This window comes from Ambystoma mexicanum, chromosome 2p (genome assembly GCF_040938575.1).
Source record: "Ambystoma mexicanum isolate Mex_15411 chromosome 2p, UKY_AmexF1_1, whole genome shotgun sequence".
Classification (NCBI taxonomy): Eukaryota; Metazoa; Chordata; class Amphibia; order Caudata; family Ambystomatidae; genus Ambystoma; species Ambystoma mexicanum.
In genome coordinates this window covers 265307735-265321066 of record NC_090923.1, presented here as the reverse complement: position 1 = coordinate 265321066, position 13332 = coordinate 265307735, and positions in this window count along the sequence as shown.

The following is a 13332-nucleotide window of genomic DNA, read 5'->3' as shown; positions in this document are numbered from 1 at the left end:
GCCCCTGGTGGCTGGGGGGTGGGGGTGGTGGTAGACATGAGTGGGGGCCTGGTGGAGGCTGCCCCTGGTGGCTGGGGGGTGGGGGTGGTGGGAGACATGAGTGGGGGCCTGTTGGAGGCTGCCTCTGCACTGCTGGGGGGTGGGGGTGGTGGGAGACATGAGTGGGGGCCTGGTGGAGGCTGCCCCTGCACTGCTGGGGGGTGGTGGTGGTGGGAGACATGAGTGGGGGCCTGGTGGAGGCTGCCCCTGGTGGCTGGGGGGTGGGGGTGGTGGTAGACATGAGTGGGGGCCTGGTGGAGGCTGCCCCTGGTGGCTGGGGGGTGGGGGTGGTGGGAGACATGAGTGGGGGCCTGTTGGAGGCTGCCCCTGCACTGCTGGGGGGTGGGGGTGGTGGGAGACATGAGTGGGGGCCTGGTGGAGGCTGCCCCTGGTGGCTGGGGGGTGGGGGTGGTGGGAGACATGAGTGGGGGCCTGGTGGAGGCTGCCCCTGGTGGCTGGGGGGTGGGGGTGATGGGAGACATGAGTGGGGGCCTGGTGGAGGCTGCCCCTGGTGGCTGGGGGGTGGGGTGGTGGTAGACATGCGTGGGGGCCTGGTGGAATCTGCCCCTGGTGGCTGGGGGGTGGTGGTGGTGGGAGACATGAGTGGGGGCCTGGTGGAGGCTGCCCCTGCACTGCTGGGGGGTGGGGGTAATAGGGGACATGAGTGGGGGCCTATTGGAGGCTGCCCCTGCACTGCTGGGGGGTGGGGGTAATAGGGGACATGAGTGGGGGCCTGGTGGAGGCTGCCCCTGCACTGCTGGGGGGTGGGGGTGGTGGGAGACATGAGTGGGGGCCTGGTGGAGGCTGCCCCTGGTGGCTGGGGGGTGGGGGTGGTGGTAGACATGAGTGGGGGCCTGTTGGAGGCTGCCCCTGCACTGCTGGGGGGTGGGGTAATAGGGGACATGAGTGGGGGCCTGATGGTATCTGCCCCTGGTGGCTGGGGGGTGGGGGTGGTGGTAGACATGGGTGGGGGCCTGGTGGAGGCTGCCCCTGCACCTCTGGGGGGTGGGGGTAATAGGGGACATGAGTGGGGGCCTGTTGGAGGCTGCCCCTGCACTGCTGGGGGGTGGGGGTAATAGGGGACATGAGTGGGGGCCTGTTGGAGGCTGCCCCTGCACTGCTGGTGGGTGGGGGTAATAGGGGACATGAGTGGTGGCCTGTTGGAGGCTGCCCCTGCACTGCTGGGGGGTGGGGGTGGTGGGAGACATGAGTGGGGGCCTGGTCGAGGCTGCCCCTGGTGGCTTGGGGGTGGGCGTGGTGGTAGACATGAGTGGGGGCCTGGTGGAGGCTGCCCCTGGTGTCTGGGGGGTGGGGGTGGTGGGAGACATGAGTGGGGGCCTGTTGGAGGCTGCCCCTGCACTGCTGGGGGGTGGGGGTGGTGGGAGACATGCATTGTTGATCAGTACTGCAAGGTGACATGTGGGTTGGCTGGGGGGCATGCCCATGGTGGATGGGCTGTGTGCGGGACATGAGCAGGGGTGCAGGGTAGTCCCCCGTGGTGTGGGCTGCCTGCAGGGGCCGTGGAGGTTGTAGAGCGAACACCTGGGAGGACCCACACGGCCAATTCACGTGTAGTACTCCCCAGAACCCCTGAAATACACGTACCCTGCTGGAATCGCGTGTGTGGAACTTCCCGCGCACCCCTGAAATACACGTACCCTGCTCGCACGGGGACAATCGCGTGTGGAACTTCCCGCACACCCTTGAAATACACGTACCCTGCTCGCACGGGGCCAATCGCGTGTGGAACTTCCCTCGCTCCCCTGAAATACACGTACCCTGCTGTAATCGCGTGTGGAACTTCCCGCGCACCCCTGGAATACACGTACCCTGCTCGCACGGGGACAATCGCGTGTGGAACTTCCCACGCACCCCTGAAATACACGTACCCTGCTCGCACGGGGCCAATCGCGTGTGGAACTTCCCTCGCTCCCCTGAAATACACGTACTCTGCTGTAATCGCGTGTGGAACTTCCCGCGCACCCCTGGAATACACGTACCCTGCTCGCACGGGGCCAATCGCGTGTGGAACTTCCCTCGCTCCCCTGAAATACACGTACCCTGCTGTAATCGCGTGTGGAACTTCCCACGCCCCCCTGAAATACACGTACCCTGCTGGAATCGCGTGTGATACTTCCCACGAACCCCTGTTATACACGTTCCCCGCTTGGCGTTTGCTGTTTGCCAGCCCTGTGTACTGGTCCAGGGTTAGCGCAGCCCTTTGCGATTATTTGGGGATTTTGAAGGCTTTTCCTTGCGCGAGGGCGTTCTTGGGGGCGTAACTGGCGCTGCTGCAGGGTCGCTGCGCCACGCTGCGCCACGGCTGGTTTTGGATGCGAAAATCCATGAATACGCTGTGTGCGGAAATCGATTTTAGCGCACGCGGCTGGCGCACACATTCGCACAGGCATGCTGTGCGCCAGTCACGTGCGCCACTTTTGTGCGATTTTCTATGAATTACCCTGTTTGTCTTTTTATTGGTTAAACAGACTTTTATCTGTGTGTGTTAACTTGTGTTCTTAGGTGTTGTCTTGTCTTATTTGAAGTTTTGAAGGTTGGCTTAGTTTGTTTTTTGGTTTGTAGAAAATGTACATGTTGCCATGGCTACAAGTAAGCTTTGTAGCCACTTTGAATATCCGTGGCTTACATGTGATGATGGGCAAGGTTTTGTATGTGTTTCTGTGTTTCTCATTGGCTGGTGTTAATGTTGAAAATGTGTACTTCTTTGTAATAGGTTGCAGTGAATATGTGTCAGCCATTTTATTAACTTTCTTAGGATATAGTCCTCTTTTTCTGGTTTTGATTTTGGAAAGTATGAAACTCCCCATTTTGTATACATTTCTCATTTTGACTGCAGAACTCACACTGTGCAGTTCATGTTACCTATGATAAAATATGATTGTCATTAATCAGTCGTTTGTCATTGTTTTGTTGAAGGTTGTATTTAATAATATGTTGATAATGGGGCTCTGTTTTTTTGTTTATTATTGTATTTGTTAGCAATTAAGTGGTCCTGCTGTATATGTTGAAAATGGGTGGGACTAATTGTTGGAAGTTTTTTTATTGGGAAAGAAAATGAATTTCAGTTAGGTGCATGTCATGGAATCATTAATTATACTTCTTGCACTCAAAATTAAAAAGATAATTATCACAGAGCAGTAGAAATGTTATTTTATCTATAATTCTTTTATAATCATAAAGAATATCAGGTTGATATTAGTTGTGCAAACTGCTATTAAGTCAAATAGAAATGGAATGGATTTCTGGCGCAAATTGCCCTGATAAATGCAGGTGCAGTATGTGCTTAACAATCCAATTATAGTACACAAATTAGAGGCTGTAACATTTTGGGATGGTTTATTAGAAGTGCTTGTAATGTTATTGTTACTCTATTGCCACTTGATACGGAAATAGTGGAAGCTGTGAATGCAAGTTTACATGGAACACTGGTTCTTCCATGGTGTTAAGGTAAATATTTAGCATGCCCATAGTTACAGGTCCGACCAAAGTGAGGGCTTTAAGAAAGACAGTGGGGTATTATTTGACACAGTAATGCCCTTTTGGATCTGTGCTATTGCTATTAGGACTGTGGCCCATTACACTGGAGTAGTAATAGTGTATTTATTTGATTGGAGAACAGCAGCAGCAGTGATGTTTTTTTTACAGTAGATTCCTCCTGTGTGCAGATTACAGGCAATGCTTTAAAAGGGAGGCAGTGGATGTTCAGTGCACATTGTGCAAGAAAACAGTAAGACGTAACCCTTGTAACAATTTGTCACAAATATTGGGAACATGAATCATGATAAATAATGCAGTGTGAGTTTTCTGGGATGATATGGATGATGCGCATTGGAAATTATATGTGCACCCCAAAATGAAAAAAAATGCTTCGGGCTGATGTGTTACATGTGTGGAAATTGGCACCATGCCAAGCAGGTGATTTCATGAGTGCAAAGCCACCAACTGTTAATGAACCCTCGACTTTGAGAGCAGTATCAACTTCACATGTTCCAGTTTTACTGTCTGACAATGGGTCTTATTATGAGGGTGGCAGTCTGGAAATAAGGTTTGTAATTGCACCCTTCCCTAACCACCACACTTCGAATCTGCTGGCAAGGGCTGTTACGCCCGGCAGATGTGACCTGCTAGGCGCAACGGCACGTGCATGCAGAGTTGTCACAGAAACACTGGCACCGATAACAATGGTGACAGTGCTTCAGTGAACCCATTCCCATGGAGTCCTACGGAATTTAACAGGATAGTGGACTTACCTAATCTGCCGCCTGAATTCCTGCTCTGCCTGCACTTGTAATGTCCCAGTGGCTCCGGGAAGTCAGGCAGTGGATTCAGTGTTACGGGGATGGTGGCAACACGTGTTACCGCCATCCCCGTGATGAGGCACAATGTCAAAGTTATGAGCGTTATCTGTGATCTATGCTACCAATGGGTAGCTGTGGGAGGTGACGTAGGTAGGGATTGGGACAAGTTAATACCTCAATAATGATTTTGCTAAGGGTTTTAGCTTTTTCTGGCTTATATGTGGTCTTATGTCTTCACTGTAATCGTGAGTAGTTGTTGTGCAGAATCAACCTCCACCCATGAAAGGTGCTGCCAGCAACAGGCAGAGTCTGTACCTGCAGCACTAGTACACTCTACAAGATGAGTCATTAGAAATGTTAAAGACGTTCAGAGAGGAATCTTCATTTTTTGTGGCATTGTCTGTTTAAAGTTGTCATTTTTGTTATTTTGTGGCATTGTCTGTTTAAAGTGGTCCTTTTTGTTAGTTTATGTTTTTCTCATCAGTTGGTCATTTGAACATGTCTAACACTGTGCAAGGAAATAGTAAGACGTTACCCTTCTAATGTTCCATCAGAAAGCTTGGGAACTTCAATCATGATAAATCATCCGGTGCAAGTCTTCTGGGATGATGTGGATAATGTGCATTGGAAATTGTGTGAGATGGTCTGGGCCATACTGCTCTGCAGCCTTTTTTGTCTTATCTGTGGTCTTATATCTTCCCTGTATCTGTGAGCAGTGGTTGTGCAAAATCAACGTCCACCTATTAAAGGTGCTGCCAGCAATAGCCAGAGTCTTCAAACATCAGCAGCACAAGAACACTCTATTTGAAGAGTCATTAGAAATGAAGGAGATGTTCAGAGGGGAAGCTACATTTTTTTGTGGCATTGGATTTTTAAAGTTGTCATTTTTGTTATTTTATCTTTTTCTTACCAGTTCGAAATTTAAACATGTCTAACATTTTGCAAGGAAACAGTAAGAAATTCCCTTCTAATTTTCTATCAGAAAACCTGGGAACATCAATTACGATAAATCATTTGGTGAGAGTTACCTGGGATGATGTGGATCCTGCGTACTGTACATTGCATGAGATGGTCTGGACCATACTGGGCTGCAGCTTTTGTTGGCTTATATGTGGTCTTATATCTTCACTGCAGCTGTGAGCAGTGGTTGTGCAGAATCATCCTCTGTCCATTAAATGTGCTGCTAGCAACAGTCAGAGCGTTCAAACATTTGCAGGATTGGAGCACTCTATTCGAAGAGTTATTAGAAATGCCAGAGAGGTTCAGAGAGGTGGCTTCCATTATTATGGCATTGTCCTTTTAGAGTTGTCATTTTTGTTATTTTATATTTTCGTCTCCAGTTGGATATTTGAATATGTCTAAAATTGTGCAAGAAAACACTAAGACATGGCCCTTCTAACGTTCCGTCAGAAAGCTTGGGAACAAAAATCATGAATAAATCATTTTGTGCAAGTCTCCTGGGATGCTATGGATGTTGTGCATTGGAAATTGCGCTAGATGGTTTGGTCCATACTGCGCTGCAGCCTTTTTTGACTTATTTGTGGTTTGACATCTTAAATGCATCTGTGAGCGGTGGTTGTGCAAAATCAGCCTCCACCAATTACATTTGCTGCCAGCAATAGCCAGAGTCTTCAAACACCAGCAGCACCAGAACACTCTATTTGAAGAGTCATTAGAAATTCAAGAGAGGTTCAGAGAGGAGGCTTCATTTTTTGTGGCGTTGTCTTTTTAGAGTTGTAATTTTTGTCATTTTCTGTATTGCTCACCAGTTAGACATTTGAAGATGTCTAACATTGTGGAAGGAACAGTTAGACATTCCCTTCTAATTTCCAATCAGAAAACCTGGGAACATCAATTATGATAAATCATTTGGTGAGAGTTTCCTTAGATGATGTGGATGATGCGTACTATAAATTGCATGAGAGGTCTGGACCATACGGTGCTGTAGCATTTGTTGGCTTATAGTTTGTTTTATATCTTCACTGTAGCTGTGAGCATTGGGTGTGCAGAATCATCATCTTCCCATTTAAGGTGCTGCTAGCAACAGCCATATTTTTCAAACATCTGCAACAATGGAAGACTCTATTTGAAGAGTTATTAGAAATACTAGAGAGTTTCAGAGAGGCGGCTTAATTATTTGTGGTATTGTCTTTTTAGAGGAGTCATTTTTGGTATTTTATATTTTTGTCACCAGTTGTGCATGTTAATATGTCTATCATTGTGCAGGAAAACACTAAGATGTCATCCTTTTGCGTTCTGTCAAAAAGCTTGGGAACATCAATCATGATAAATCCTCTGGTGCGGGTTTTCTGGGATGATGTGGATTATGCGTATTAGAAATTGCACGAGATGGTCTGGCACATACTGAGCTGCAGCCTTGTTACGCTTATATGTGTTGTTATATCTTTATTGTATCTTTGAGCTGTGGTTGTGCAGAATCAACCTCTGCCCATTAAAGGGGCTGCCAACAATAGTCACAGTCTTCAAACACATGCAGTACGAGAACACTCTTTTTGAAGAGTCATTAGATATGCTAGAGAGGTTCAGAGAGTATAAATAATTTTTTTGTGTCATTGGTGGTCATTACAAGGTGGGTGGAAAGGGATTACCGGCACCGGTAAGGAGACCGGTGCCGATAATCCCCTACCGCCCAATTCCGAGCTCCCTTAGCGGGAACCGTAAGGGACATGTGGTCTGACCACACGTCCCTTACGGGTCACACTAAGGGACCAGGGTGCTAATAACGGGCTTGCAAGTCGCAAGCCCGTTATTAGCACCCTCCCCATTCCCATTGAGTCCCCATTGAACTACACCGGTGCCGGACCCCTTATTGGTGGCAGTCATGGCGCAAATAGCACCATGAATACCACCAATCTCAGAATGAGGCCCATTGTCTTTTTAGAGTTGTAATTTTTGTTATTTTATGTTTTCCTTAACAGTTGGATATTTAAACATTTCTAACATAGTTCAAGAAAACACTAAGATGTGGCCCTTCTAATTTTCCATCAGAAAGCTTGGGAACATCAATCATGATAAATCATCTGGTGCAAGTCTTCTGGGATGATCTGTATTGGAAATTGCACAGGATGGTCTGGTCCATACTGGGCTGCAGACTTTTTTGGTTTATGTGTGGTCTTATATCTTCACTGTAGCTGTGAGAGGTGATTGTGCATAATCAACCTCCACCCACTAAAGCTGCTGCTAGGAACAGCGAGAGGCTTCAAAAACTGGGAGCACTGGAACACAGTATTTGAATAGTCAAAAGAAATGCTAGAAGTTCAGAGAAGAGGCTTCATTTTCTTTTTAGAGTTGCATTTTTTTTATTTTATACTTTGATCACCAGTTGGACATTTGAATGTGTCTAACATTGTGCAAGAAAAATGTCGAATGTTGCCCTTCTAATTTCCCGTCAGAAAGCTTACGAACATCAATTATGATTGGTGAGAGTTTCCTGGGATGTTGTGGATGATGTGCACTGGAAATTGAATGAAATTGTCTGGACCATATTTGGCTGCAGCATTTTTTGGCTTATATGTGGTCTTATATCTTCATTGTAGCTGTGAGCGGTGGTTGTGCATAATCAACCTCCACCAATTAAAGGTGCTGCTAGCAACAGCCAGAGTGTTCAAACACTGGCAGCACTAAAGCACTCTATTTGAAGAGTTATTAGAAATGCCAGAGTGGCTCAAAGATGAGATTGTTCATGAAATATCTATAGATGTGCTGCTCCTATCTCCAGCAGTTTTCATCCACTTCATCCTGGTGCACTAATAGTGTCTTTATTCAGTTGGAGACACTCTGGCATTTTGCAACTGAAAAAAAGAAAGAAAAAGACGCCCACCATGTAATGAGATATGAAGTTGGGTCACTCTTTTGATGAAGGCGATTTAAAACAGTAAAAACAACTAAACACAGAAGATGGCCGCCATGGAATGGGAGAAGGGACTACACATAGTCTCTTCTCCCTTCACATGATTGCCATTAAATAGATAGAAGAAAAAAACAAAGAAAATAGCTGCTATGAAAAGGGAGAAGTGAGTACATGTAGTTCCTTCTCCCTTTCCATGGCAGCCACTCACCGAACAACCACCGAAGGATGCAGTGGTGACCGGTGCCTTATCTAGATGCTAAGGACCTGGTGAGTACCAATCAGATTGTTTGTAACAATTTGATTATCCCTTTGTCGGGTACTAATTGTGCTTTAAACTGTCTACTTGGATAACATTAGAAAATTGAACACATTCAAGATATAGTGGAAACACAAATCTGTTACATGATCTGATTACCTGTTATAAACAGATGCAAAGCTACATAGCTGCATCAATGCAGCTTTCACAGTGATTCAGCCTTTCCTCGTCAAGGCAGTGGCTTCTCGTTGATTTAGGTGATTGGTCAATAATTTAGACACAAACACGTCATTGCATTTGGGTGTACCCGTGCATATAGAAAACACATTCTGGTTTGTAATATCACGTAACCACAGTTATACCCCTCTCCCAAGCACCTTGTCCTGTTTTTTGTAATTTCTTTTTGTCTCTTGGTGGGTGAACTTCTTTGTAAGCCTCCAGGAAATTTGAAAAGCAGTACCTTGATTTAGCCATTCTGTTTTTTACCTTTCTTCTTCCTATACCTTTGTCCTTTGTCTTGTGCTTTGTACTTTGTCACATTAGCTTGTATAGATATCTATTTGGGCAGTAGTCTTGTACAGATTTATTTTAAGATATATTATGATATATCTGCAGGGGACTTTCCAACCCTTCTGCCGTATCCTCCTCTCCTACTCCTTTTAAGGCCCTCTGCAACACACTTGACCACCAAAACTCAGGACATCCTGAGCAGCCTTTTCACTCACTCACCCAACCCATCCCTCACCCCCTTGCTTCCCTTGGCCACTCATCATCCACCTTCCTCCTTCTCATCCTTCACCCTTGTCTCACCTGAAGAAGTCACCAGAATGTTCAACTGCATGAAGGTATCTTCCAAACAAGTTGCCCCTTGCTCATCCAGACTATCAACAACAACATTTTCTCTCTCGTGCCTGCCCTCGCTGATCTCTGTATCCTCTCCTTTCCTACCTCAAGCACTCTCCTTAAGGAAATGTCAGCAGACCCTTCATGTCCAGCCAACTACCACCCTATTTCCATCACCCCCTTCCTGGGAAACCTGCTTGAGGTGTTGGCCATGTCCCAGCTCAACTCTCACGATTAACTTGTTGGCGGTCTCCATGACCATCAATCTGGATTCTGAGCATCCAGAGGTATGGGGATTAAAACTCCCCTGCTCTCCTCATCCTTCCTGATCTCCCCTCTGCATTTGACACAGTCAACCACTTCATCCTCATACAAAGGCTTCATGACCCCCTTGGTATCTCAGAGTGGGCACTGGATTGGCTGACCTCCTTCCTAAGTGACCGATCCTCCCAAGTCATACTGGGCATCTTCTCCATGGCTACATCCTTCTCCACCTGCGGCATCCCCCAGGGCTCTATTCATTCATCTTGGCATTTACCATCTAACTTACTCTGCTGGTACACCTCATCTCCTCCTCCCACAACGTCCAGTGTTATGCTGATGACACACAACACTTCTTGCACCTTCCATCGTCCCTGAGTGCCTCCCTGCCATCTAGGCCTGGTTGTACTTCAAATGATCTCTGCCTCAATGCAGCAAAACAGATATCCTTCATAATGGGACCCCTTCACCCAACTTCTTCCCTTCACTCTGGTGTTGGCTTAGGAGTGCCAGTGGACTGGGGGTCACTACAAGCTCACAGTCTCAGCTCTCAGGGCCCAAAACCCCTCCCCCAGTATACAGAGGACTCCCCCAAGGGCAAGTTAGAACTACCATGTATTACCCAAACAAACATCCATCAGACAGGACATTCATAAATTCACAGAACCACCACTCCAGAGCCTATGCCAGGCCATTTTGTTTCATTTCAACATTACAACATGGGCCCTTCCCCAAAAAACCTAAGAGGCTGTCTTCTCGGGCGATTGGAGTGGTATCACTTATGGACTGCACCTATATAGATATTGTGTTATTGGTCCTCACATGCCAGGTGGCTGGCCTGCCCCTTCCCCAAGTAACAATCTATTACATTGCTGCAGGGTCTCAGGATTACCATTGGCCCTTGCCCTCTGCCATCCACCTCTGGATTTCTGCTCGCTGATTGGCTGGAGGTGATCTCCGCAGGGCTGGTATCCAGCTCTTTTCTCAGCACTCTGAGCACCTTCTCAAGGTGATGAGAATGACTATGTGTTCGCATTGTAACTGGTATTATCATTACTTTTGCCTGTGAGAGTGCCATCAGCATTACAACATGTTTAACGATTCTATGTTTTACTTCATGTCTGTGTTGCTGAGAACCATTTGTCTTCCCTCTGTGGGTGAATGACCATTGTCTAGCTTGGCTGCCTCACGTGTTTGAGTAACACGAAATTGAACTCTCGGGTTTGCAATTCATGAGAATGAATCCTGTTTTTCTGCAGATGGCTCCTTGTCGTTTTAGGTTTGGAATGTGCTGCTTGTCTGTTTGGCTGTGAGGCCTAGTCTGCAGTTTAGAGTGCGTAGATCTGCTTTTCTTCATGTCTCGTTTTTGTGGCCTGCAGCCTCATCTAACCACATTATAGTTGCACTATGATTTCTTAATATCTATACCGTGCTATGTTTCATGTATGTTAGTCATCTTTTGGTCCTTCCAGGCTCATTACATGATCCTGTAGTTCCATAGGGTTAGTTGTGATAAGCGGCTGCAAGCTTGCCCTGAATCTCTTTGTTTGCCTTGTGTTCAACATTTCTGCACTTGGCTGATGAGAAAAATAATAAAAGTTTTTGACAGTATGTATATGTACCTATCCTCTATCTACAGAACTGTGTAAACATGTTCTTCGTGTGTGCTCGTGTATGTTTGCGTAACTTCGTGCATGGCTACGAGTTTACTTCGTGACTAACATTGCTACGTCGCGGTGTCACTAATTGCATCAGCACACTGGTTTCTCAGCATTAGTCTACATCATACTTTGAGGCATGTGGGTCCATAACCAGTGTTGAGGCACCTGTGTCCAAAAACACATTCACTGGATAAGGTTAGAATGGTTGTCTAAGAGGGTATATGTCTGCATATGTGATGTCACTGGCCCTCCTGGAGGCTGTCTGAAAGTTGAGTTGCTTCATGCATTCTTAACACTTTGGGCTGTCATGTTCCTGGCGGTGAGGAGGGGAGCTCCAAAGACCCTCTCTTCACTGGCATTCTTCCATGGGCTCTCCCCCTGCTCCCTCTTCTGAAGCCAGAATCCTTGCAGTCACCTTTGACTCCTCTCTCTCCTTCCTCCCTCACACTCAGGACATTGCTATAAAGTCCCACTTTCATCTCTTCCTTCTCAAAGGACTTCTACCTTTTCTCACCTTCCCCCAGGCGGTCAATGTTACCGAGGTTCTGGTTCTCTCTAGGCTTGGCTATTACCCTAGCCTCCTCCTGAATCTACCTTCTTCCACTCTGCAACCACTCCAACTAATCCAGAATAAGGCAGCACGACTTAGCCTTCCCTTCAGGCCCAGGGACCGCATCTCTCCTGCCCTACAAAGTCTTCACTGGCTTTCGGTTGCTTTACAGATTACATTCAAATCCCTCTGTATCACCCACAAGGCTGCCTGGGGCCGGAGACCACGCTATCTGCAACTCTTCCTTACTAAATATCCCCCCTCTAGACACCTGCGCTCCTCTCGCACCAATTCCTTGTGTGTAAAGTAGTTCGCTAAACAGATGGCAGGTAGTTGTTCACTTCGCTCAGCTGGCTTCCTTCTTTGGAACAGCCTCCCCCTCCTTCTTCATCTTGAGCAGGACCTCTTAAATTCCGGAAGAGCATGAAGACCTTCATATTTACCTCTTTCTTCCCTCCCTCTCTTCTCTGCTAATCTCACAGTCGCTTGACTGGTGTGCAGGGCCAATATGCATCTTCGGGTCCATGATCTCCCACTCTGTCTCATCCCAGCTACTGTCTATCCTCAACACTTGCCTCGGCTCACCCTCTACACTTAGAGGCTTGCACTTACTTTACATTGCACTTCACCTGCCGCTCACCCACGAGCACCACAGCACCTATCCCATTCCCTCTCCCTTCTGCACTTGCACATTCTAAAAACTCACAAGGCATTGTATTTTTATATTTATTATTTTTATGTATTGTAATTTGTAATTGTTTATCATCCACTGTTCCCTACCTGTGAGTGCTTTGAAACAGTGTTTGCATCCTGTATAAGCACCTAAAAGGTGAACAATATATACCTACATACATAAATAGTCTTTGTACACAGTTATGGTAACACTTCAATAACATTCTATTCACCAACATTACATATGAAATATACTTGTACACAAGTGGTTAATGGCACGACCAGGCAAAGGGAGGGTATCAGGGGAGAACAAAAACAACGATCTTACTAGGCCCAGTGACATTGATAACACGCAAGTGCATGGGAAAGGGAAAAGGGGGAACGTGCATAGAAGGGGGGAGAAGTGGAAAGTGAGGAACAGTGGAGAGACAGAATAAATAATAATAAGAATAATAAATAAATAAATGTGATAAACAGTGGTAGCTCAGCCAACAAGTGGCAAGTGCTGGGTTAAGCAGATAGGGTATATCTGAATAAGTGCAGAATAAAATTGGGTGGAGGACTGTATGGGTACAGATACAGACCCCACTATAAGGGGTGGACTGGAGGCAGTGCAGGAGGGTGAGCAGGTAGCTGGGCCTGAAGGACAGAGGGTGGCCAGGTCGCAGTGCCGAGAGAGAAAACAGATCAGATGCAGAGATTAGGGGCAAAGGCAGAAGGGAAGAGGAAGGTCTTGAGGTGCTTCTGGATTCAGAGATGGTTCTCAAGTTTCAAGGTGGCAGGGAGGCTGTTCCAAAGGGAGGCCCCAGATGAAGACAGAGATCTACCCCCAGCTTGTTTCTTTGAAAAACGACTGACCC